General features: G+C 39.9%; 1 protein-coding gene across 2 annotated transcripts in view; it reads right to left on the bottom strand.

Annotated features, from left to right (window-relative positions):
* The window catches only part of LOC136858818 (probable cytochrome P450 304a1), a 365722-nt gene that overhangs the window by 270172 nt on the left and 67571 nt on the right, over positions 1-27979 (bottom strand). The gene's annotated exons all lie outside the window — the stretch shown is intronic.

Genomic DNA, 27979 nt, shown 5'->3' on the forward strand with positions numbered 1-27979 from the left:
CTATTACCCTTCCAAACAAATTTCCTAACTTATACGTACCACTGCGGTTTAAATGAAGGCCATCTGAGCGCAGATCCCTATCTCCTACCCACCCATTAGGATCTAGAAATTTCACTCCCAGTTTCCCACATACCCACTCCATAGTCTCATTTAAATCCCCTATCACCCTCCAGTCAGTATCCCTCCTACACAGTATTCCACTAATAACAATCTCCGCTTTCTTAAACTTCACCCGTGCTGCATTTACCAGATCCCACACATCTCCAACTATGTTGGTACTTATATCAGCTTGCCTTACGTTGTTGGTACCAACGTGAAACACTACCACCTTCTCCTTCCCCTCCTCCCTCTCTTCTACTTTCCTCAACATCTGCCTCAACCTAATTCCTGGATAACATTCTACCTTGGTTCCTTTTCCTCCACACACTTTCCCCACGTGTCTAACGATGGAATCCCCCATGACCAGTGCCTCAACCCTCCCCACCTCATCTGATCCCCTCCTCTCCTGGTCAGCCCTATCTTCTCTCACTGCTGCAGAAGCAAAGACAGAAGAAACGATGAACAAAATGTGTAGTAATGAGAAAGAAGAGGGCTGTTAAGAGGGGAAATATCTAGAAGTGGAGGTGCTGAAGATAAAGAATGAAGCAGAAGTGTGCAACCAGGAGAGGATGAAGAAATCCATATTTGCATATGGTGTTCAGGAAGATGAGAAGGAAGGCAAAGTGGACATAATTTGTAAGGCGGTGGAGGTCATACAGAACAAGATGAAAACAAATTAGTGAAGTGGATATAGACAATGTGGAAAGAGTGGGTAAAGCTAAAGGTCGCAGGCCAATTGGAGTAAAGTTATTGTCTACTTTACATATATTTATTACATCTCCTTGAGTGTCTTTGGGAGTACCTACGTCCATAGGCTAGTCTGGAGCAGTAGACGTACTCAGTTGCGGTGATCGGCTCCCTCGGTTTTCTTACTTCGTATGCAATCTCTCTTACGCTCAATATCGGATAATTTTGGCTTGTTCGATTATTTCCTCACTAATTCTTTATTTTTTATTTCGTGGTGGGTGGAATATTCTTTAAATTAAGAAAGTGAAGTATTCAGGGGCTGCCTGGCCGACACGGTAAAGGCATGCTCGGTTTACCCGGAAAGGCGTAGGTTCGATTTTCCACCAGGAAGCCGAAAAATGTAAGAAACGAGATTTCCACTTCCGGAGGTGCATATGGCCCTGAGGTTCACTCAGCCTAATTCAAAAATGAGTACCGATTTAATTCCTTGGGTTAAAGGCTGCCGGGCGTAGGAAGCACTCTAACCCACCAAGTGCCGAGATTATGGATAGTGGAAGTAACTTTTCAGCCCTCCAAGGGCCTACATAGCCTGTGTGGAGAATACTTTTTCTGTTTTTCCATTGAGACTTTACGGAAATGTTCAAGAGTTTACAATTATCTCACATGGCTAATCAAGTTTTTACACAAATGTTATTACAAATAACGATTTACCGCGCGTAGACAGAACGAACGACACCTTGCAGTACGTGCTATCATGTCGCGGTCGCGAGTTATGCTACTTTTACCACACACTCCAAATACCGATTTCATCACAAAATGGCAGATTTGCGCACCGCTCACTATTGCACTAGCTGATCTTCAAAGCTATTTGAATATACTTTTTTGTAATTTCCGTTACGTCGCACCAACAGAGATAGGTCTTATGGCGATGGTGTAATAGGAAAGGGCTTGGAGTGAGAAGGAAGCGGCCGTGGCCTTAATTCAGGTACAGCCCCAGTATTTGCCTGGCGTGAAAATGGGAAACCATGGAAAACAATCTTCAGGGCTGCCGACAGTGGGATTCGAACCCACTACCTTTCGAATGCAAGCCGACAGCTACGTGGCCCAAACCGTACAGCCACTCGCTCGGTGAATAAATATATTTGATCTTCCTCTTTTCAACGCAGTCTTTATACTTTTGGTAGCTATTGCAGTTTTGAAATTAAGTCTGTACTCACACTCATTTTGAGATATTTTTACCGAAGGACCCAATACTAGACCAACATGATAGACGTTTTCTTTTGGGTTGTAAACTCAATGAACTTTAATTCAAGAACATTATAAACGCACATTTTATTTCAGAAACCACTCTTGACCTATAAACTTCATTCTAGATTGCAAGTAGTCCTGTAGCTTATTTATATTTTATTTGATAATGTTGTATTCAGTTAAAGCTCTGTAAAATCTTGCAGCAAGTTTGTGATATTAATTTGTAGACTGATTTTTAAACTTATTGAAAACTTGCCGTAGGAATTTAACAGTATCGAAAACTCAGTGTAAACTTAAAGTTTTCTTTTAATTATTGATTGTTTAATTATTAATTTATCTATCGTGGCATGAATAGAGCCAGGTGGCCTTCTCCCACATCGCACCAGTTTAATGCACTATTTACACTAAGTTGTTCACGACTACATCGGGTGGTTTAGCAGCCCCTTATTTTTTTTCGGAGTAGGTAACCCAACTAACGCGTATATCATAGTCATCCGAAAAACATTAGTACCTGCTCCTTTATGGTCTTAATACAACTATATCGTTTATATAATGCCACGAATATAGTAAAAATCATTAGCGACAATGTTATTTATTTATTTATTTACTTCAATGAGTCTATACAGAGTTTTTCTCCATTGTTAGACCCTGTTTTTACCCCTTGCGGGTGGGGGACGCACATGTAGAATACACCTGCGGTATCCCCTGCCTGTCGTAAGAGGCGACTAAAAGGGGCGACCAAGGGCTGATTGAATTAGAACCATGAAACTACTTTTGATTCGTACCATCATGCGGGGAACACCATAGGTTGCCTGTACTTGCGAGTAGCACCACTAAATTAGGTACGAAATAGGTTTGTGATTAGTAGCAGTAAAAAGCCTGGCCTGGTGGATTCCAGTACCCGTGCGTCGTACCCATGTGAGCAACACCGCGGGTCTGGGCGTAGCCTGTGAGTTGTACCACTATATGAGCAGCACCGTGGGTTTGCGTTGCCTGTAATTAGTACCCACTATGTGAGGAACACCACGGGAATACCGGCCCCCGTGTTTAGTACACCTAGGTGGGGAACCTTCTCGGTTTGCGTTGGCTATGAGTTGCGCCATTGTGTGAGACACACCATAGGTCTGCGTTGGCTGTACGTATTGTAATACTTGTGAGTAGTACCATCTTGTGTGGAACACCGTGAGTCTTCGCTACTTTTGATTAGTACCCCAACATGACACATACCATGGTTCTATATTACTCGCGACATGTACCATTCTGTGGGGCCTTAGACGTGGTATTTGCACCCCTTTGGACACCAAGCATCATTGTGCTTTATAAGTGGTTCCTTGGTCGGTAATAATATTATTTTCGATCTGTTTTGAATCTGATCCACTGTTTTTTTGTTTGTTTGGTTGTTTATTTTGTTTTTTGTTGGGTTCATGACCATCCATTCATTCTTCATGACATATTTTATTTTTATTTTGGTCAGTGGATGCCTTTGAAATTTTTGTTATTTCATTTCGTACCATTAGGGGCCGATGACCTTCGATGTTAGGCCCCTTAAAGCAACAAGCATCATCATCATCATCATCATCATCATCATAATCATTATCATCATCATCGTCATCATCAGACCCTGTTTTATATGTAACTAGCAAGATACCCGTGCTTCGCTACGGTAATATACTGAAATTTATAATTGAATGCTTATCGTTTTATATACAACCCGCCGATATTCGTGATCTGACTCGTTTACTGAGAGATTACGGCAACGTTCCTCCCATTTTTCAATCTTTCTTTCCAGCAATCGATTTCGTATTTCCCGGGCTAGGTCCAGGTAATCCACCCGGTCAGTTGGGTTCCTAAATCTTTGCATTCCTTTCCTATAAGCTTTTTTAATGTGGATCAAATCCTTGAGGAGATCCGGCGTTGTGTCCTCTTAGGTGCCTTGGCGGTACTAAACCGGCGGCCGGACTGCAATCGTAGTCATTACCCGTCCAGGACCCGTTTCCAGCACGGTCCGCACATGTTGACGACGGTCCAGGATATTATTATTATTATTATTATTATTATTATTATTATTATTAGGGTGGTTGAAATTAACTGAATTTAGGTATTATTATTATTATTATTATTATTATTATTATTATTATTATTATTATTATTATTGATGTTCTGGACCCCACAGCAATATGCAAGACCGCTACTTGGCGGTAAAATACATCTGCTGCCATTGTCATTGCTAACAATGTGACCAGCACCATTGTTGTGCGTAGGCAAGTGTGCGGAATTTCTGGCGATACGAATGACATACCTCCGTGTATTATTGACCTTATTATAGAGGTGAACAATTTGACGGCCAATCTCATTCCTATCGTTTATTTCAAATGTGTTTAAATTTTTATTTATATGCCAGGAGAATCTACTCTAATCTAAGAACGTTCTCCGAAGGGAAATATGGCTGTTGAAAGAGAACCCAGGAAAGATTAAAAATGATCGGTTTATGATCAGAATAAGTACATCGCAAGTCTACAGCCTGTTTCCTATCATTCGATAGGATCAGTGATGGAATGAATAAAGCCCAATCTAGCGGCGACAACAGGAATTGTGCCGGCTGCCGAAGCTCCCCTCTGGGGCAATGATCGATGAATGACAAATGAAATGAAATATTGGACAGTGTTGCTGGAACGAACGATGACAGGGAAAGCCGGAGTATCCGGAGAAAAACCTGTCCCGCCTCCATTTTGTCCAGCACGAATGTCACATGGAGTGACCGGGATTTGAAACACGGAACCCAGCTGTGAGAGGCCGGCGCGCTGCCGACTGAGCAACGGAGGCTCCTTATAAGTACATTACGAACAGTAAAATCAATTGGTCTCACCTCCTTTTACACCCCACCGCCGTTAAGTTTATTTACTCCCACCCTCCAAAAAATTAAAAGAAGGCGTGTTTCTTTATGTTTAAAGGAGATTCCAAATACCAATGTTCACGTTTATTACCTTCAGTTTTGAGATATAAGTATCCCCTTAAAAATAATTCACGTTTTTAACTTCCTTCCACACTCCCCCACCCCCTCCCTCACAAAGTGATATTAAAGCAAAAAATACTTGTTCCTTTAATAGTAAAGGATCTTCTAAATACCAATTATCACCACTCTAACCTCTTCAGTTTTTGATTTATGTGTCCTCATGAAAGGAATTCAACTCCTTTCCACTCCCCCCTCCCCCAAGATTGTTTCCCCCCAAAACGCGCTTTTCTTTGTTTTTAAAGGAGATCAAAATACGAATTTTCACGTCTGTAACAACTTTAGTTTTTATTAGATGTATGTATTCTCATACAATTAAGTGAATTAATTTTTTTATCCTTTAACACTCCAAATCCCCTTCATTGGATTTTCCGAGAATACGTGTTTGTTTACTTTTAAAGCAGATTCCAAAAATAAAATTTCACGTGTGTAACATCTTCATTTTTGAGATATCAGTAGCCTAATTAAAAGAATTCAACACCATTTTCAGTCACTTTTACCCCCCCCCCCACCCCCACTACCTAAGTTGTATTTCCGAAAACTAAAAATACACTTTTCTTTATTTTTAACAGGATAAAAAATGACCATTTTTCACTTCTGTACATGTTAAGTTTTTTGAGAAATACTGTAGAAATTCTCATTTTAAAATTTCACCCCATTTTAGTTCCCCTTAAGTGGAGTTTCCAAAGACAAATCACCTATGTTTCTTTACACTTGCAGGAGATTCCTAATACCCACTATTTACGTCTGTAACATTTTACGCTTCTCAGATATTCTGTAGATATAGTCTTTCAAAAAATTCACCCCAATTTGCCACTCCTGTTTAACCGCCATTAATTGAATTTTCCAAAAGCAAAAATATACGTGTTTCTATATTTTTAAAGGAGATCCCATTTACAAATTTTCAGTTCTGTAATATCTTCAGTTTCTGGGATATATGTATCCTCATTAAAGGCATTCAACCCATTATTCACCCTTTTACACCCCTCCTGTTGGGATTTAGAGAAAACAAAGAAATACGTGTTCCTTTATTTTTAAGGGAGATTCTAAACACCAATTTTTACATCTGTAAACGTTTAAAGTTTTAAGATGTAGACACACTCATTTTAAAAATTCACCCCCCTTTTCACCTCCATTATTTGGATTTTCCAAAAACGAAAAAATACCTGTTTCTTTATTTTTAAAGTAGATTCCAAATACCAATTTTCAGGTCTGTAATATCTTCAGGTTCTGAAATATAAGTAGCCTCATTAAAGGCATTCAACCTATTTTTCACCCTTTTTCACCCTTCCTATTAGGATTTTCCGAAAACCAAAAAGTACGTGTTTCTTTATTTTTAAAGGATATTTCTAAATACCAAATTTTACATCTATAAACTTTAAAAGTTTTGAGATATAGATACACTCAACTTAAAAATTTCATCCCCCTTTTCACCCCCCATTATTTGGATTTTCCCAAAACGAAAAAATACCTGTTTCTTTATTTTTAAAGTAGATCCCAAATACCAATTTTCAGGTCTGTAATATATTCCGTTTCTAAGATATAAGTATTCTCTTTAAAGGCATTCAACCCATTTTTCACCCCTTTTCACCCCTTCTATTGGGATTTTCCGAAAACGAAAAAATACGTGTTTCTTTATTTTTAAAGTAGATCCCAAATACCAATTTTCAGGTCTGTAATATCTTCAGGTTCTGAAATGTAAGTAGCCTCATTAAAGGCATTCAACCTATTTTTCACCCTTTTTCACCCTTCCTATTAGGATTTTCCGAAAACAAAAAAGTACGTGTTTCTTTATTTTTAAAGGAGATTTCTAAATACCAAATTTTACATCTATAAACTTTAAAAGTTTTGAGATATAGATACACTCATTTTAAAAATTTCATCCCCCTTTTCACCCCCCATTATTTGGATTTTCCCAAAACGAAAAAATACCTGTTTCTTTCTTTTTAAAGTAGATCCCAAATACCAATTTTCAGGTCTGTAATATATTCAGTTTCTAAGATATAAGTATTCTCTTTAAAGGCATTCAACCCATTTTTCACCCCTTTTCACCCCTTCTATTGGGATTTTCCGAAAACAAAAAAATACGTGTTCCTTTATTTTTAATGAAGATTCTAAATACCAATTTTTACATCTCTAAACTTTAAAACTTTTGAGATATAGATGCACTTATTTTAAAAATTCACCCCCCTTTTCACCCTCGCATTAATTGGATTTTCCAAAAACAAAAAAATGTGTTTCTTTATTTTTGAAAGCGATCAAAATTACCAATTTTGAGGTCTGTAATATCTTCAGTTTCTGAGATATATGTATTCTCTTTAAAGGCATTCAACACATTTTTCACCCCTTTTCACCCCTTTTCACCCATCCTATTGGGATTTTCGGAAAACAAAAGAATACGTGTTCCTTTATTTTTAATGAAGATTCTAAATAATAATTTTTACATCTCTAAACTTTAAAACTTTTGAGATATAGATGCACTCATTTTAAAAATAAACCCCCCCTTTCACCCTCGCATTAATTGGATTTTCCAAAAACAAAAAATATTTGTTTCTTTAATTTTCACAGCGATCAAAAGTAACAATTTTGAGGTCTGTAATATCTTCAGTTTATGAGTTATAAGTAGCGTATCCGGATTAAAGGCATTCAACCCCTTTTTCACCCTTTTTCACCCCTCCTATTGGGATTGTCTGAAAACAAAAAAATACGTATTTCCTTATTTTTAAAGAAGATTCTAAATACCAATTTTCACATATGTAAACTTTTAAAGTTTTGAGATATAGACACACTCATTTTAAAATTTCATCCCCCTTTTCACCCCCTTAGCGGCGGAATATCCAAAAATCCTTTCTTAGCGAGCACCTACATCTTAATATGAATATATCCCCAAAATTTCATTTCTTTATGTCCAGTAGTTTTGGCTCGGCGATGATGAATCAGTCAGTCAGTCAGTCAGTCAGTCAGTCAGTCAGTCAGTCAGTCAGTCAGTCAGTCATTCAGGACAAGATACTTTATATATATAGATAAAAGTTTTGAGATATAGATACACTCATTTTAAAAATTTCATCCCCCTTTTCACCCCCCATTATTTGGATTTTCCCAAAACGAAAAAATACCTGTTTCTTTCTTTTTAAAGTAGATCCCAAATACCAATTTTCAGGTCTGTAATATATTCAGTTTCTAAGATATAAGTATTCTCTTTAAAGGCATTCAACCCATTTTTCACCCCTTTTCACCCCTTCTATTGGGATTTTCCGAAAACAAAAAAATACGTGTTCCTTTATTTTTAATGAAGATTCTAAATACCAATTTCTACATCTCTAAACTTTAAAACTTTTGAGATATAGATGCACTTATTTTAAAAATTCACCCCCCTTTTCACCCTCGCATTAATTGGATTTTCCAAAAACAAAAAAAATGTGTTTCTTTATTTTTGAAAGCGATCAAAATTACCAATTTTGAGGTCTGTAATATCTTCAGTTTCTGAGATATATGTATTCTCTTTAAAGGCATTCAACACATTTTTCACCCCTTTTCACCCCTTTTCACCCCTCCTATTGGGATTTTCCGAAAACAAAATAATACGTGTTCCTTTATTTTTAATGAAGATTCTAAATAATAATTTTTACATCTCTAAACTTTAAAACTTTTGAGATATAGATGCACTCATTTTAAAAATTCGCCCCCCCCCTTTCACCCTCGCATTAATTGGATTTTCCAAAAACAAAAAATATTTGTTTCTTTATTTTTCACAGCGATCAAAAGTAACAATTTTGAGGTCTGTAATATCTTCAGTTTCTGAGTTATAAGTAGCGTATCCGGATTAAAGGCATTCAACCCCTTTTTCACCCTTTTCACCCCTCCTATTGGGATTGTCTGAAAACAAAAAAATACGTATTTCCTTATTTTTAAAGAAGATTCTAAATACCAATTTTCACATCTGTAAACTTTTAAAGTTTTGAGATATAGACACACTCGTTTTAAAATTTCACCCCCCTTTTCACCCCCTTAGCGACGGAATATCCAAAAATCCTTTCTTAGCGAGCACCTACATCTTAATATGAATATATCCCCAAAATTTCATTTCTTTATGTCCAGTAGTTTTGGCTCGGCGATGATGAATCTGTCAGTCAGTCAGTCAGTCAGTCAGTCAGTCAGTCAGTCAGTCAGTCAGTCAGTCAGTCAGGACAAGCTACTTTATATATATAGATGAACAAATCAAAACCAGATTAAAGTTATGAATACTAACACAAATTATTTCAACGATGAAAAGAGGAACCGCTACAACTTGGCCCTCAGAGCAAAATAAAAGAAACTACTAAAATACCCTAACTATTTTTTGTATATAAAAACCTGAGATGTTGTTAAGTAACCTGTAAACACTAGGTTACATAACCAAAAGGAAAAAAAAAAAACAGCAATCGAAAATCACGGTTACTTGGAAAGTAAAGTAAAAGAAATTGTTAGTCCGCCTCTGTGGTGTAGTGGCTAGTGTGATTAGCTGCCACCCCGGAGGCCCAGGTTCGATTCCCGGCTCTGCCACGAAATTTGAGAAGTGGTACGAGGGCTGAAACGGGGTCCACTCAGCCTCGGGAGGTCAAATGAGTAGAGGGGGGTTCGATTCCCTCCTCAACCATCCTATAAGTGATCTTCCGTGATTTCCCAATTCTCCTCCAGACAAATGCCGGGATGGAGCCTAACTTAAGGCCACGGCCTCTTCCTTCCCTCTTCCTTGTCTATCCCTTCCAAACTTCCCATCCCCCATAAGGCCCCTGTTCAGCATAGCAGGTGCAGCCGCCTGGGCGCTGTACTGGTCGTCCTCCCCAGTTGTATCCACCAATCCAGAGTTTGAAGCTCCAGCACACTGCCCTTGAGGCGGTAGAGGTGGGATCCCTCGCTGAGTCCGAGGGAAAAATCGACCCTGGTGGGTAAACAGATTAAGAAGGAGAAGAATAAGAAGAAAAAATATATTGTTAAGAAACCGGTAAACATTAGGTAATATAACACAGGGAAAAGTCCGCCTCTGTGATGTTATTAGCTGCCACACCCGGAGGCCCAGGTTCAATTCCCGGGTCTGCCGCGAAATTCGAAAAAAGTGGAACGAGGGCTGGAACGGGGTCCACTCAGCCTCAGGAGGTCAACTGAGTAGAGGTGGGTTCGATTCCCACTTCAGCTATCCTGGAAGAGGTTTTCCGTGATTTCCCACTTCTCCTCCAGGCAAAAGCCGGGATGGTACCTAACTTAAGGCCACGGCCGCTTCCTTCCCTCTTCCTTGTATATCCCTTCCAATCCTCCCATCCTCCACCAAGGCGCCTGTTCAGCATAGTAGGTGAGGCCGCCGGGCAAGGTTCTGGTCATCCTTCCCAGTTTTATCCCCCGACCCAATGTCTCACGCTCCAGGACACTGCCCTTGAGGCGGTAGAGGTGGGATCCCTCGCTGAGTCCGAGGGAAAAGACAACCCTGGAGGGTAAACAGATTATTAAGAAGAACAAAGGGAAAAGAAAAGACAAAAAAGAAAAAAACATAAGGCAACCGCAGTTATTTCTATTATTTAAACTATGCTAAATGTGTAACGCTATCACAGCTGCGAATAACACTATCTTACATTTGGGCAGGACGTGTCTGTAAGGACTACAACGTGCTAACACTGCACCACGGCTCGCGGTAGCCGAGGTGGCTACTACACGGATCACTGCTGTTGTATTAACCAAGCTGTCTGGTAGTAGAATCGGTTCACAGAGTGGTACAGGTTTCTTTTTTCGATTAACGCCATTTACAGTGACTCTAATTGGCCACATTGCGTTCTGTTCCAAAGAGTGAATTTTTATTTGGTCCTGACAAGGACCATTTTCATCCGATGTTACGTAGCAAGGTGTATAGGTAGGAAGTAGGGTACCGAGCCTATTCAGCGTAACAAGTGTTCGAAATGTTGACCACCTTGGTTCATGCAGATTTCAGCACGACGTTTCAAAGGCATTCTTGCATGTTGTAACAGGTCAGGTGTAACGGCTTGGCATGCCTCGGTGATCCGTTGCCGAAGATGATCTGGCGGGCCAATGAACGGGTCCACCCCTTTCTATCCATTTACTTGGATATGTAACATGAAGATGGTTTCGGGCAACTACTGATCAGTCAGGGGAAGTCCTGTCCGGTTGAAACAACATTCGTAATCGCTCGCACACTCCAGCAACTGTGAGAGTTCATTTTGAAGAAAATGAAGGCAGCGTGCTCCCGTTAGATGTCCGTCGAAGAAATATGGTCCGATGCCCAAGATCCCACAACAGACATTTACTCCCCACTGCACTAGAAATGGGCCCTGTCCCACCCAATGAGGATTCTCCGCGCTCCAATAGTGCATAGTGTGCCAATTTACGACCCCATTGGTGTGAAATCGGGATTCGTCTGAAAACAGGACTCTTGACAAAAAGGTTGCATTATTGGTCACCCTGAGTAATTCCCATTGACAAAATGTTCCTCTAGCATTGAAATCAAATCTGTGGAGCTGCTGGTGACACTGAAGTTGGTGTGGTTGAAATTTATTGTAATGCAGTATAGGCATGACTGATGACCGGCTGATGTTAGTTTTTTGTGCAAGTGTCCGAGTACTAATATGAGAGTTTTTATGGAGGACACGCCCAAAACAGCCTTTTCATTTGGACCAGACGTTATAGAAGCATCTCTAACGGAAGTTACCCTTCCAAGCGTCCCAGTTGATCGCAATCTTCGTTCAAGGTTTCAGAACGTATTAGTAGTCTTCTGTCAGGAAGACGCTTGTGTCAGAGACGTTGCGACTGGACTGCGTTCTGCCTTGTTTCCCCATAAATGAGCAATATATCAACGTACTCTTCACTGGAATAGATCTTGAGTGAGTGAATACGTACTGTGATGTGACCTGGTAAGTGTGTATAAAAAATGTGTGTCGTTAAAATAGGGCACGACGTAACGGTGAAGAAAAAATAGTCCTTACATGCATAAGGTTGAATCGAACCACTGCATTGCCGATATTGAGACACCTTGTGTCACCGGCCCTTAGTCGACTGTCACAAATATAACATACAAGACTTTCTCACTAAAGGATTGTTTCTTAAGTATTGCCGTTCGACATCGAAAGTTAATATCCGTGTCAATCTTCAATAATGCTTTACAGCTCTTATTTAACTTTTTACGTAGCACACTTACTAATTCGACCGTACTTTCTCCATAAATTAGCAACAACTCAACGTACTCTTCATAGAAATTTATCGTGAGCAAATGAATAAGTGCTGTGATGTGACCTCGTAGGTGTGAATAATTATTTGTGTGCGTTGGACTCGGGAGGTTGTGGATTCGAATCCCATGCTGGCCGTCCTGAAAATGGTTTTCCTCCGTTTCCCATTATGACGTGCTGGTAAGTGTGCGTAAACATTGTGTGTCCGTTAAAATTGGGCACGATTTCTCGGACAAGAAAAAAAAAAATCCATAAGTTTGGAATCGAACCACTGCATTACCGATATTTTCACCACCAGGAAAATTCCGGGACGGTACCTTAGTAAAGGACCAAGGCTTATTTCCTTCCCAATCCTTCCTCATCCATTCTTAAGGGAAAGACGCCAAATCAGAGCGCATCTCTTAAAATCATTAAGAAAAATTATTGATTATCATTGTATCCCCATTAAAATAGAGCACGATGTCGTTCAAAAAATTTGCCATACACTGGGCTGGAACAACTATGACGCCGATACTCACACACTTTATGCCCCAGCCCCTAACCGATTCGGCCACGAAATCAACATTTGTGATTCTTAGTAGAGGTTTACTACTTATGCATGGCCGTTCCGCTTCGAAAGTTAATATCCATGTCGAACTCTTCAGTGGTGTTTTACTGTGTTCATTTACTTTCTTTCGTTCGTAATCTGTTTACCCTCCAGGGTCGGTTTTTACCTCGGACTGAGCGAGGGATCCCACCTCTACCGCCTCAAGGGCAGTGTCTTATAGTTTCAGACTCTGGGTCGGGGGATATAACTGAGGAGGATGACCAGTACCACGCCCAGGCGGCCTCACCTGCTATGCTGAACAGGGGGCCTTGCGGAGGATGGGATGATTGGAAGGGATAGACAAGGAAGAGGGAAGGAAGCGGCCGTGGTTTTAAGTTAGGTACCATCCCGGCATTTGCCTGGAGGAGGAGTTGGAAACCACGGAAAACCACTTCCAGGATGGCTGAGGAGGGAATCGAACCCCTCTCTACTCAGTTGACCTCCCGAGGCTGAGTGGACCTCGTTCCAGCCCTCGTAGGCCTACCACTTTTCAAATTTCGTGGCAGAGCCGGGAATCGAACCCGGGACTCTGGGGATGGCAGCTAATCACACTACCCACTACACCACGGAGGCGGACGACTTTCCTTATAAACAATTTAAAGTGATTATGAATAACAAAGTAGTATTAAAGTAAGTGATTAATAACTAAATTATAATAATTAACTAAACAAAACATTTTAGTGTAAAGCGTGAACGGAAACACGCATCCATTATACAGAATGTTTGAAAAGAAAGTTGAAGTATTTGGCGCCAGATAACACAACTGTATAATATTTTTTTGCTATTGGCTTTACGTCGCACCGACACAGATAGGTCTTATGGCGACGATGTGATAGGAAAGACCTAAGAGTTGGAAGGAAGCGGCCATATTCTTAATTAAGGTACAGCCCAAGCATTTGCCTGGTGTAAAAATGACAAACCACGGAAAGCCATCTTTAGGGCTGCCGACATTGGGATTCGAACCCACTATCTCCCGGATGCAAGCTCACAGCCGTGCGCCTCTAACCGCATGGCCAACTCGCTCGGCAATTGCATAATGTGAAAGAACACAGTTTCAGCGTACATAATACTCATACTTCTGCAATTTATTGTTGTATACCTGTTCAACATTCCAGTTTTTCAAGGATTCTTGTATTTCCCTTGCAATGAAAGATAGTGTCCGCCTCTGTGGTGTAGTGATTAGTGTGATTAGGTGCCATCCCCCGGATACCCGACTTCGATTCCCGTCTCTGCTACTTTGAAAAGTGGTACGAGGGCTGGAAGGGGGTTCACTCAGCCTCGAGAGGTCAGCTGAGTAGAGGTTGGTTCGATTCCGTCCTCAGCCATCCTGGAAGAGGTTTTCCGTGGTTTTCACTTCTCTTCCAGGCAAATGCCGGGATGGTACCTAAATTAAGGCCACGGCCGCTTCCTTCCCTCTTCCTTGTCTATACCTTCCAATCCTCCCATCCCCAACCAAGGCCCCTGTTCAGCATAGCAGGTGAGACCACGTGGGCGAGGTATTGGTCCTTCTCCCCAGTTGTATACCCCGACCCCATGTCTCACGCTCCAGGACACTGCCCCTGAGGTGGGATCCCTCGCTGATTCCGAGGAGGAAACCAACCCTGGAGGTATAGCAGATAAATAAGTAAATAAATAAATAAATAAATAAAAGATACTGAGTTTTCTAATCAGTTGAGTTTAAATATTGTTTTGAATATTTTCCACATTTATACACATTCCTTAAACCTTCTTTTCTGAAGATACCAGATACTTATTATTTGAAAATACACCCACAATATTCCGCTTTGGAGAAAGCTGCTCAAAAGCAGAATCAGGAAGAATTCAGAAAAAGTGTTACTTAACAGTTCGCTCTCGCTTTGAGGGAATTCCCGTTCCGAAATAAGAGGTTAACGTGATGGCAAGCATTATTGCCAGTCATACAAAGGATGTGACTGTCTATGTGGAGATGACTAATACTAACGAAGTTTTGTATTTTACCTATGATAAGAAGGATATTTACAATAAGATACAAAGGATGAAAATTATAAAATCAGCTGGAATTAATAAGATTTCGGGTTTATACGAAAGGCAATGGGTTGCGATATAGTACTTATCTGAAGTACTTATTTGATTAGTGATTTGTTTACTATTTATATGACAGAGCTATACCAAGTATAAAGGAACAAGTGATAAACATAAATCCGATAATTACAAGCCAATCAGCTTGATGTGTTGCTTTTAAGCTGTGGGAAAGCTTTCTTTGTTCTTCTATTAGATCTGTTTTGAGAAATTACTAGCTGGTTTGATAGAAGACAGTTAGCGTTTAGGAAAAGTTATTCCACTGAGGCTCAACTTGTAGGATTCCAGCAAGTCGTATCAGATATTTTATATTCAGGAGATCAAATATAGGCATACTGAATCGCTATTGACCTATCCAAAGTTTATCATACTACAATAGCATTTTCTGCCCCAGTGAGGGAAGCAATGCTAAACGACCTCACTATTCATCAAGTCTTTACAACTCATTATGGGATTTTGCATTTTCCCTATGAAAATCCACAGTCTGTTTTCAGTCATTCGACCGCGTCAGAGATGGAATGAATGAAGCCCCATCTAGCGACGAGGATAGGAATTGTGCCGGCTGCCGAAACCTGTTGCACTCCTCTAGGGCAATGATTAATGACTGTCAGATGAAATGAAATTATATTGGAGAGTATTGCTGGAATTAATGATTCTATGGAGAGACCGGGATTTGAACCACGTAACCCAGCTGCGAGAGGCCGGTGCGCTGCCGCCTGAGCCACGGAGGCTCTACTGCAGATACTCTGTAGCAAAACATTTTGGTGGTTCTATTTGAGGATCCAACCAGCCTCCATCCCAGTCTGAAGACTTAATACTGGGCGAGTTGGCCTTGCGGTTAGGCAAGTTGTGAGCTTGCAATTCAGGAGATAGTGGGTTCGAACCCCACTGTCGGCTGTCCTGAAGATGGTTTTCCGTGGTTTCCCATTTTACACCAGACAAATGCTGGATCTTAATTAAGGCCACAGTTGCTTCCTTCCCAATCCCAGCCCTTTCCTATCCCATCATCAATACATGACCTATCTGTGTCTGTGGGAAAATAAAAAAAGAAGGAAGACTTAATATATGTTACCTGGTGCATAGACCGTTTTCTAAACTAGGGGATATATTGCAGTAAAGAATGACATTTCTCTGTGAGAGCTGGGAATGTAATATTTGCCCATCGGGCTGGAATCCAATATGCTACTTCAATATATAGATAACAAAATAATAATTCACTTGCTTTATTTAGCCCTGTTCAACTGAGATATAAAAACATGTACTATAGTCAACCACGGTAATGCCCTTTGATATTACAAACTTTAACATACCAAGAATTCCGATAATGATCATATTCCGGGAACTGGCTGAATAAGGTCGAACCGAGTGATATCACTGACTCATGTAGGTAATCTCCCTTCATCGTTCTCAATATTTCCCCCTATCTTTCTGGTTAATAACCTCTGTTCTTTTTTCCTTGCTGTAAATACAGTTGACCTTCAGCTGCTCCCTTCAGTGCATAGTCGGCAAATACGGTACGTAGAATGTAGTCTCTTCGTTCGTGTATTAACGTATTCAAAATACGATTGCACTTGGGCGAAGCGGCGCAATTGTGTGTTAATCGCAATTGGTAGATGACAGTGGGACTGGTAGCGGTCATGTCAGTGGACCTTTTACTTTTATCACTTTAGTCTCTCATTAGTCTTTACCGGCAGAACAAGCTGAATTTTAGAGAAGAATCTGGGAGTGCTGGGCATAGCAAAAAGCAATTGGAGAAATTCAGAATGCAGCGTGTGTTGATCGTTCAGAAGCTAGCGATGTTAGAGCGAGGAACCACTGCGATACGGATTGGCCGACAGCAAGGTAACAGACTAACTGAGCAATCGTATAAGGGGGATCAAAAAGTTTACATTCGACAGCTGTACGTTCCTGAATCCTGATGCAAATCAGGCAAAATCGCCTTGAGCATTGCGGCACTCATCCTAGCGACGCATCATGTTGAAGATCTCCGTGTGGTAAAACACCGCGTCCTGCTGCGTGGAGAAGTTCGTAACTGCCTGCTGCACATCCTCGTCCAACAGGAAGTGTCGACCCTCCAAAGCCTTTTTGAGGGGACCGAAGGCGTGATAATCGCATGGGACTACAGGGTGGTTGCTCGAGTGTCTCCAACTTTTGTCCGTAATGGACGAGGCTGGCCTACCAAATCGACCGGCGTCATGTATCGAAACGCGATCCGCACGGAACTTGATGCACCATGCCACAACGGTGGTTTTCGACAGACATGCTGCCCCATACAATCTTCATTCTCCGATGGATATCCACCGGTGTTTGTTCTTCAGCAACCAAGAACAGAATAACAGCACGTTGGTCCTGTTTGGACGCATTTGGTATTAACGTCGCCATAGTTCACGTGGTTTCATTTAATGCACGCATCTCAGCACGACACGACTTCCACACTAGTCCCTCTGCCTACTTGTCCATGCTTATATGCCCGCATCCGAGCGTTACGTTGCATGTCCACTGCAGCAATGCCCTCAAACGGAAACTTTTCGATCACGCCTCATAGATTTAACGCACTACTCTCGGGCGACAGAAACGGATGGTAGAGCACATGAAATAAACAAGCATGACCGAGTGCAATCATACTTTGAACACGTAATACCAACTTTCCTGGAATACATATATAAAAATATTGAGCCGCTCTTTGCAAGATCTTTTCCACGTAGCTCTTGGTCTTCGTTAATTCCTTTACCGACTGGCGGTTGTTCAGTTCTCAGTTCTGCTGGCGTGTTAGGCGGTTTGCATTTCTATGTTGGACATGGCTATATAATTTTTTCTGGTCCGTATCTGGGTTAGTAACTAAATAATATAACAACATAATTTCTTACATAATTTAACGTAATTTTTTCTTCCGGTTCTTCCATGATCTACCATTCTCTGTCTCTTCTGTTGTATTTAAGTGAATTTTCCTGTATTTACGCAGTTGTTCATGAACGTAAATATGTAAAATACGGGGTTTTAATTGCATTGGGCTTGCACAGTTTATTTTGTGTATAATTGTTTTCTTAGTAAATGTTTATGTATTTCTCATTTTAGATGAAATGTTGTGATTATTGTACATATTGCGGATATTGGCGGTTTGGCGCTATTCTGTTCTTCGATAAATAAATAAGCAAAATTAAATAAAAATAAATGAGTGAAGCCCATTCCCGACCATCGAACAAGTCTTAAATTCTAGTCATAGCTGCGAATTGAAATGTGATAAACTTAATGCTGTCGGAGACAAAAGAGACCGGGAATTGACCTGCCAGGAAGATGATGAAAAAAAGCAACGTGCATGTAACTAGAATAGACCTAATGCTGAAACGAACTCGACACACAGACTCAGAAGCTGTGACCCTCGAAAGGACGACTGTGTCTCCCTAAAGCTGCATTACTTGCTTTTTGGTATATGTTTTAACGTCACACTAATTCAAATGTAGGTTATCGGTGACAGTAGGACAGAACAGGGCCAAGACTGGGAAGGTAGCCTTAATTAAGGCTCAGCCCAGACCTTTGCCCAACATTAAAATAGAAAACCACCGAAAATCATCTTAAAGGACGTCTAGTAATAAGGTTCGAACCTACTACCTCCAGAATGCAAGCTTACAGCTATACGACGCTTATCAGTTATCACTTAGCTAATATGGTCGGTCTCTGTCATTCTATCGCAGTCCATTTAAAACATACATACATATTCATTATAGACTCTTATGCCTTTCGAAGTTCGGCCTGTGAGCTAATTAATTTCCTCTAGAATCTTCTATTTGCAAGCAAGTGTAGGGGTTCGTTTCATTTATCTGTAAATAATTAAAACCGAGTCTAACCGCAGTCGCCTTGCTTTCCGTCTGGTTCTCTTATTACTCTCCAGGGTCGAGCCCATTACTCTCCTAGTTAACCTATCCTCCACCACTCACAACACACGACACCACCATCGAAGCCAATTCATAAGCACAGCTTTGTCCATAATACCGAACTTAAACTTATTGTCCCGATGTGAGTGCACTCTTACCATTGATCCCTCCGCTTTTTACTCAAAATCAGTATCGTTCCCGTCATGTTCTCAGCTTTCTACTTATGAATAAGATATCCTTACCCCACCCAACTTCCATTCCGAAACAAGAGAGTTGTGTTAAGATAATTTCATCTCAGAGAGCATTCATTTCTTACAGAAAACCATTGATAGCAACTGGGAGCTGTCAGCGTTACCTCTGCTACGCTTTGATTCGATTTCACTTAATATTATAACATCCAGGGAGAATACACATTATTACTTATGAATTGCCGTTTTACAATGTGCGTAAACTATTAAATAAACTATTTAAAATATTTTTATGTTGAGTCCACCTCGTCAATACACCTTATAAGGATAGCTATTGGCTTTACGTCGCACCGACACATATGTCTTATGGTGACAATGGGACAGGAAAGGTGTAAGAATGGGTAGAAAGCGGCCGTGGCCCTGGCGACGTAAAGCAAATAGCAAAAAACAAAACAAAAAAAAAACAACCGATTATGATAAAGTTTATCAACAGTGCGTAATCTTTTATAATGTTTAGTAGATAAAGCACAATATTCATTTGTCTATTTATATATAGAGCATGTACAAATAACGTTATGGAAGTTTTTTTATAATTTAGAGAATAATGTATCCTTGGGAGGTGTTTCCAGCAGAGTGTGATGTTTGTAAAGTAGGTAGTAACTTCGTTTGCCCCTCGACCTATATCAACCGCCGCACCATGCTTCAGGCAGTACAGGTATGCATGAGTAATGTGTAAGAAGTGATTCGAAGTACATCACTGCACCGCAGCTTCAGGCAGTATGCATGGGTAATGTGCAAACTACAATTCTTTGTACATCACTGCATTGCAGATTTAGGCAGTATGCATGGGTAATGTGCGAAATACAACTCTAAGTGCATCACTGCACTGCAGCTTCAGGCAGTATGCATGCGTAATGGGAGAAGCAATTCTAAGTACATAAATGCACTGCAACTCTAGGACATATGCATGGGTAAATTGTCCAAAAAATTTAAATCGTTTACTGTACTGCAGCTTCAGGTAGTAAGCATCCGTAAGTTGTATGAAAAAATTCTACATAAAAGAAAATGGAAAATGTTGTAATGTATGGCATTAAAACCGTAAGTCGTTCACCATTAAATACTACCTGAACTACAAACATCAAATTTTCAACTTAACTTTTCGATTTTTTAATTAGAACATCCTCCTTGTGTCATAAGTATTCAGAGCTCTACCAAAAACCAGCAGAGAAAGTATTTGTTCTTATCTCTGAAACACTTATATTAGTTTAATAATTTCAGTTAACAATTTAGGCATGTACACATATAAGTATAGTTGTCAAAAATTACCGTAAATAGTGCATTAATCTGGTTGGATATAAGAGAAGGCCACCCATAATTTTGTCAGGATTAATCTTCTTCTTCTCCTTAATCTGTTTGCCATCCAGGGTTGGTTTTTCCCTCAGACTCGGCGAGGGATCTCACCTCTACCGCCGTAAGGGCAGTGTCCTGGAGCATGAGACTTTGGGCCTAGGGATACAACTGGTGAAGAGGACCAGTATCTCGCCTAGGCGGCCTCACCTGCTATGCTGAAAAGAGGCCTTGTGGGGGGATGGGAAAATTGGAAGGGATGGACAAGGAAGAGGGAAGGAATCGACCGTGGCTTTAAGTTAGGTACAATCTCGGCATTTGCCTGGAGGAGAAGTGGGAAACCGCGGAAAACCACTTCGAGGATGGCTGGGGTGGGAATCGAACCCACCTCTACTCAGTTGACCTCCAGAGGCTGAGTGGCCCCCGTTCCAGCCATCGTACCACTTTTCAAATTCCGTAGCAGAGCCGGGAATCGAATCCGGGCCTCCGAGGGTGGCAGCTAATCACGCTAACCACTTCACCACATAGGCGGACGTCAGGATTAATACGTCATTGTACAATCAAAAGCAATCAATCGATCATCCTAAATGGTAATGATTTATTTGAGGAGCAGATACACTGGATACTGTGGTGTGTTTTGAAACTGACAGTCTGTGTTTCTTCAGTATCTGTGAAGATGAGTTTAGTTGTAATCTAAGTCATTTTAAATAAAATGTTTGTATCTTACTACATGTGTCAGAACACTTATCACAACGCTATCTCGAATAATTAGTGATTAGGGTAGTCTTTCGTCACTCCAGTGTGTAGTTGGTAGTCCTTGCTCTTCTGTTCCCAAGATAGCGAGTATGATCCCGGCTGAGGTCTGAGGTCAATGGCATTTGAGTGTGTTGAAATCCTACAATCACAGCTCGTTAGCTTTTGGCTTCTCTAAATTTTGCAGAGTATTTTAAACTGATCGTACGCGTGAGCACGGCAAATTTTGGTCCTGAAACACTCGGCATTTTACTACCAATGGAAAATTCCACGTAAGATATTATCAGTATTGTACAATAATAATAATAATAATAATAATAATAATAATAATAATAATAATAATAATAATAATAATAATAATAACAATAATAATAATAATAATCTATATAAGTAAAGTTGTAGGGGGTCCGCTGTCTGTAATTTCGTTTGTTTTGGCAAATTTTCAGATATTTATCCCTTTTAGGTCAACTCAAGACCGAATCGGTCGTTTTTATTTTTCGTGTCTGTTTGTCTGTTTGTCTGTCTTCTCCACCATCACGGCGAAACGGCTGGATAGATCTGAACCAAACTTCATATTCAGAGTATACTCATCCCACGAAGGTTTCGATATGTATATTTTTAAAATCTTTGAATAGACGGGGGGTTTATAGGAAAACAAGGGTGGTTTTACTCCATTTTCTCTTATACTATTGATTTTCTGTAAATTCCGTGGGCCGTATGTGAAACGCCTCTTCATTATAAACAACTTTGGTTATGTTCATAATTTACCTTATTCTTCAACTGACGGAGAAATATACTATTTTCTGCGGGTGCATTTCTCTGCATCAAGTGACTGACAGACCGACAACGAACCTACAGGTTATCATGACAACGTCTCTGCTTGCCAGCTAGAAAGTAACGTATTACCATTTTTCTCATCATGCCTTTAAATTCGTGGTTGTTCCTTGGATAGAAGGCAAGAGAGGCATCAATCGGCCATTCTGCGGGATATTGGCAGAATATCGTTGGAGGTTATAACCGTCCTCGAATAGCTTAAGTAATAACACCATTAGTCATCTTCTTATCTGTTTACCTAAGAATCCCTGCACCTAAACTTTCCCTTCTGTTACCGCTTTCTTATATCCATAACTCACACCAGCATAATTTCAGAGGCATTTGATTTTCCAATACATTCACTTGGCAATAATAATAATAATAATAATAATAATAATAATAATAATAATAATAATAATAATAATAATAATAATAATAATAATAATAATAATAATAATAATAATCGTATGGCCTCAGCTACCGTATGCAGAAATTTCAATTTGACGCCATCTGTCTGTCTGCTCGTCAATTTCGACGTTCCGTTTTACTCTAGGCCCACTAGATGGCAGATCGAGTAAACTGGAACTCTCTTGGCTGTCTATGGCTGAGATTTAATGAATTTTTTCGGGTAAACACCAAATGTGTCACCAGAGATCTTTTACATGCCGACATCGTACGGCATGGAGTGTCGAATGGACTTTTTTCCATTCAGTTGGTATTTACATATTTGTCGTCATCCGGCTGTCCTCAGTTATAATCGATATTCTATAATTTCAACTTTCTTAACTGTATTATTTTTATCCTTAATTACTCCGTATGTATGCGTGTGCTAATTCCGAAACCTGGACACTCTTTTCTTTGAGGAAATATTCTAAGCTATGCAAATGTATAACTTTTGTCCCCGGAAAATATCGAAATATGGATGCAATTTTAACGATGGTGCAGACCTTCGTTTCGGGATAATTGATGGCTAATCAGTAAGTCGCATCACAAATCAGAAAGCACAGTCGCCTTTCATTCTGGAGGAATCTACAACTTTGGTCCTATGACTATTTGTCGTATTTCTATTCCTTATACAATACGTAAAATAGAGCTGTATTTCTCGATTTCAAGTTAATTGTACTTTTACACGTATATGTTATCATTCGGCACACTTATATGAAAGATATAATCATGACATTCGGCACGCACATTGAGATGATCAGTGGCCATGTGATAGCCAAATTTTACGATTCTAGCTGTCACATGAGTATCAAAAATATAAAGTACTATGTGAAAACTGTACAAAATTTCACCCCATTCAATGACTCTAACTCAATCTAACCCATAAATATAGAAGATACGAGAAGATGTCATGGGACCATCCATGTAGAACAATGAAAGAGGCGTCCGTTGGTGAAGTCCGTCTGTAGATATGTCATGTACTTTCAAAGCAGTAACTCTCGAAATAAATGTGTGTACTACTAGACGTGTCCATGCTTATCTATATAAATAAAGTTGTAGGGGGTCCGCTGTCTGTAATTTCGTTTGTCATTTCATTATAACGACAGGTCCCTATTCCTAATGCCAGTCACAATCGAGCTGGAGTCCAGGAGAGATTTGATTATAATCGAGAAAAGCAGTTCTATCTAACGTATAAGGTATCGAGATACGACAAAAATGTCATAGGACCAAAGTTGTAGATATATCCAAATTGAGCCGTGATTGTGTTATCTGTTTTGGGTTCTGACTTACCGTTTAGCCGGAAATTACCCTAAAATGAAGGTCTGAACCGTCATTAAAACTCCCTCCTTATTTCGATATTCAACGGGGCCAAAAGTTATACATTTGAATATCTTGGAATGTTTCCTCAAACGAAAGTGTCCAGGTTTCCGTATTAGCACTCGCATACTGAGACCTTTCTCATCAACTCCCATAGCTCATGGGACCATGTGACGACGCAAATTTACCCCGACCTGGTCATGAACACATGGGACCACGCGCCACAGAAATTAACAGTCAAGGGACCTTTTCTGTCTAGTGACAAATGTCGCCTCATTTGGATTGAAATGACTAATCCGAACACATGAGATGACAAATGCCCTATTGGTCAACCGCTACCCTTCCGTTCCGAAACATGAGTACGAGTCTCTCATGGACATGGTGCGTCCGCAGCTACGAATTACAACCAACTTAAATCTAACTTATAGGCATAAACTGAACGGAAGAGGTAAGGATGCTAATACCGGCAAAGATAGGCACAAATAAATTTTTCTAAAGGTTTAATTAGCTCTCGTTGGAACATACTTTACACTCTACAATCTTGATGATTAAATTCATTAATCTTCAAAGATACATCTGACACTCAATAATGCAACGGGGAATCAATTCCGTGCTGTCAATTAAGTCAACTTTCAGTCCACATCTTATCAAGTATCTCTGTGTGGATTATTGAAATTACGGTGTCAAATTTCACTTACTGACTAAACAATTCATACATATTTTAATTAAGAACATGAGTGTTCCTTCACTCGATTCAAATAATTTGAGGATGGTTGAATTATCTTTCTAAGCTTTAACCTTGTATAACTGGTTTTGTTGTTGACCAACCCTACAGTTAATTCCGGCTGTTGAATACGACACAAAAATAATTTTACCCTTTTAAACTTCATCATAATAAAACATTTGACTATTTACAGTGATAAGTTACGACCTTGCGAATGCGCGATATTCCCGTGGGAATTTACATATTCAAAATGATTAACTCTGAGATTAGTCCTAGAGTGGCCACCTAAATTAAATATAGTACGAAGGAATTATATGTAAAATATGAATTAAAAGAAACCAGTAAACGAATTCCACACAATCACGCCATAATCCCAGGAATAAGAAAAGTAAACAGAACTCTGGTGGAAACGAATCACCACATTTGATGAACTTACTGTACATGTCATAATGGCCTCGACCCCTTTACTTGAAATAAACTACAAATAGATTCTCACGAAATCAAACTTCAATAAAGCAATGATTATCAAAATATCATATTCGAACACTTCTACAACCTGGAAGAGAAAACATATAACACATACATTGGCTGCATTGTTATTTACACGATGCTGTGTGACTAACGGTCCTCATCGTGCCTGCAAGGTTCGAAGTGGTGGCCTCGATTTTGACATCATTTGGGACCCTGTAAAACAAATCCCTAGCTATTGCGTTCTTAAGGGTAACAATTAAATATTTCAACATTAGTTTTATCATAACTTGTTACAAATGTGGAAACCAATTAAAAATATATCGACTACTAAAGATGAATGCTGTATCTGAAAAACCTGCATTTCTCCACCAGCCAGTATAGAGACCTCGGGTCACCTGTCTTCCCCTTTAAACGCTCCTCACCCTCGGGTAGACCGTCATAAATTATTTGGACAGGGCTCACGCCACGGGACAAAAACTGTTTGAAACGAACATCTCCACAAATAAATACGTACTCAATGCATCATCAGTGGCTCATTATTTCAACGCAATAAACTGACGCACTTGTTATATGCTAAAATCAGCTTAGGCGTTCAGTATATCCTATAAATATTTCTTAATATCATGCCACTATATCATTCCAATATACCTCAATCTTACCGAAGGCCAGAGTTCAGACACAGTTTCCTACCTAGCATAGTTAACATGGTGTCCCCATCTTACAGGCTAACATTAACCATATTCTCAAACAGAGATATAAGACTGTATATCTATACATATAAGATAAGAGTTTTGTCTGTACATTGCTCAGAATTTGAAAAAAAATGTATTTCTGTATCGGCCATGTCCACAGTAACAAGAAAATGCACTTTTTACTTTTCCGTAATTTCTGTCTGTCTGTCTGTCTTCTGTCTGTCTGTATGTATGTATGTATGTATGTACACGCATCACGAGAAAACGGCTAAAGATAATTTCATGAAAATCGGTATGCAAACTCGGGTAATTAGTCGCTACAATCTAGGCCGTAAATAATTTTATTCACGCTGAGTGAAATGGTAGTTTAGGGGAATGCCTAAAATGTAATTTTCAAATATTTATGTTATTAGTGGCCGTATCGTAATTAAAATCAGTAGGCAAAGTCAGGGAACAAGTCACTACCATCTAGGCTATAAATAATTGTATTGACGCTGAGAAAAACGGTGGCTTAGGGGAAGGCCTAAAATTTAAGCCTAATATATTGATGTTATTAGCAGTCCTATCTTAATGAAAATCGGTATACAAAGTCGGGGAATAGTTCGCTATAATCTAGGCCGTAATTTTATTCACGCTGAGTGAAATGGTAATTTATGGGTAGCCCTAAAATTGTATTCTCAAATATTTATGTTATTAGTGATCGTATCGATAAATACTACATAACTAAAGTTATTCCGATCATTTATGTCTTATACATTGTTACCGTCCAGGCTATGATCGCAGAGGTTCATGAATTTTGATATTTGTTACTAAGTCCATATCAGCGCCGAGTCATGAGAAAATAGGTAAACCGAACTTAATAAAAATCGGTATGTAAAGTCGAAGAATGAGGAACTACAGTCTACGCTATAAATAATTTTATAATACGCCCTAATATCACAGACTCGAAAGAAAACTAAATGTGAAGGGCTACAATAGAGAAAGCTTATAAAATTTATCAACAATAACATTTCATTGACCATTGTTTGTTGTGATGTGCTTTGTGTCTTCTGTTGGCACTCATCTCCGATAGATAGGATTACTGCTGCGTGCCAAGTTTTTAAAATTTGCTTTACGTTGCACCGAAACAGATTGGTCTTATGGCGACGATGGGATAGGAAGCGGCCTTGGCCTCAATTAAGGTACAGCCCCAACATTTGTCTGGTGTGAAAATGGGAAAGTACTGAATACCATCTTCAGGGCTGCCGACAGTGGGGTTCGAATCTACTATCTCCCGGATGCAAGCTCACAGTTGCGCACCCCTAACCACACGGCCAAATCGCCCGGTCGTACCGAGTGTAACAGCCTGCCTGAATATTTGCGGGAAGTAGCTGGAGAGTTGGATAACTTTCTTCTTTAGGATGCCATTCCTCTGGTTCATAAATTTTCTGATACTACTGGTACGTAACACACTGGTTCATCTCATCATAGCATTCGAACTATTCAGTACCTACTCTGAGGCACTTATTGGAATGATCGTGTGCATATTTCACGGAATAATGGCAGAGGAGTATTCACTGTTGTCTGCGGCCTGGTCATTCCAGCTGTGAAACTCTGTACTGTTAGATCGGCACCGTAGTACTGTTCGTTAAAAGTGAGAAAATGTTCAGGTTTTTATTTAATCGACTATTTTATATGACAACATTGCTTTTAGTCGCTACATTCCTACTGATGTTTTTGTAATGACCTATATTTCCTGGCCGAGGCGGTAAAGGCGTACTCGGTTCGCCCGGAAGGACGTGGGTTCGAATCCCCGTCAAGAAGTCGTAAAATCTAAGAAACTACGCTTCCACTTCCGAAGGTGCACATGGCTCTGAGGTTTATTCAGCCTACATCATAAATGAGTACCAGGCTAATTCCTGTGGGCAAAGGCGACCGGGTGTAGAGCTAACCACTCTATCCCACCAAGTGCCGAGGTTACGGATGGTGGAAGCCTTTACCTTCCACCCCTCCCAGGACCTTCATTGCCTGTACGCAGATGACTCTCTCTCTCTCTCTCTCTGATTTGACTTCAGTTAGGAAAACCACAAAGTCAGTCTTTCTGAGAATCCCGTAGCGAAGCACGGGTACATCAGCTAGTTTATAATGAAGTGAATCTACTTTCAGTAAAGTCAGCATTTACTATCAAACCAATTAATTAAATGTAATTAAAATAAGAAAGAAATCACATGGGTCTAACTAACGTGGGAGGGTGGATTTCGACACCGGGCACGAGGTATTCTTCACACACAGATCATACACCCACTTATAATCTAACATGCAATAAGCTCTATAACTTTACATTATAGATAGAGTGCCCTCACTATCCTCACATTTAAAACACTGTCCGGGCAACGGTGAGGACCCTACCGTCATATTACCCTGACTCATATTGAATAATTAATTCAGAGGAAAACTACTACCTTAACTCATCAAATTAAATA

The sequence above is a fragment of the Anabrus simplex genome, chromosome 1 (assembly GCF_040414725.1).
Source record: "Anabrus simplex isolate iqAnaSimp1 chromosome 1, ASM4041472v1, whole genome shotgun sequence".
NCBI lineage: Eukaryota > Metazoa > Arthropoda > Insecta > Orthoptera > Tettigoniidae > Anabrus > Anabrus simplex.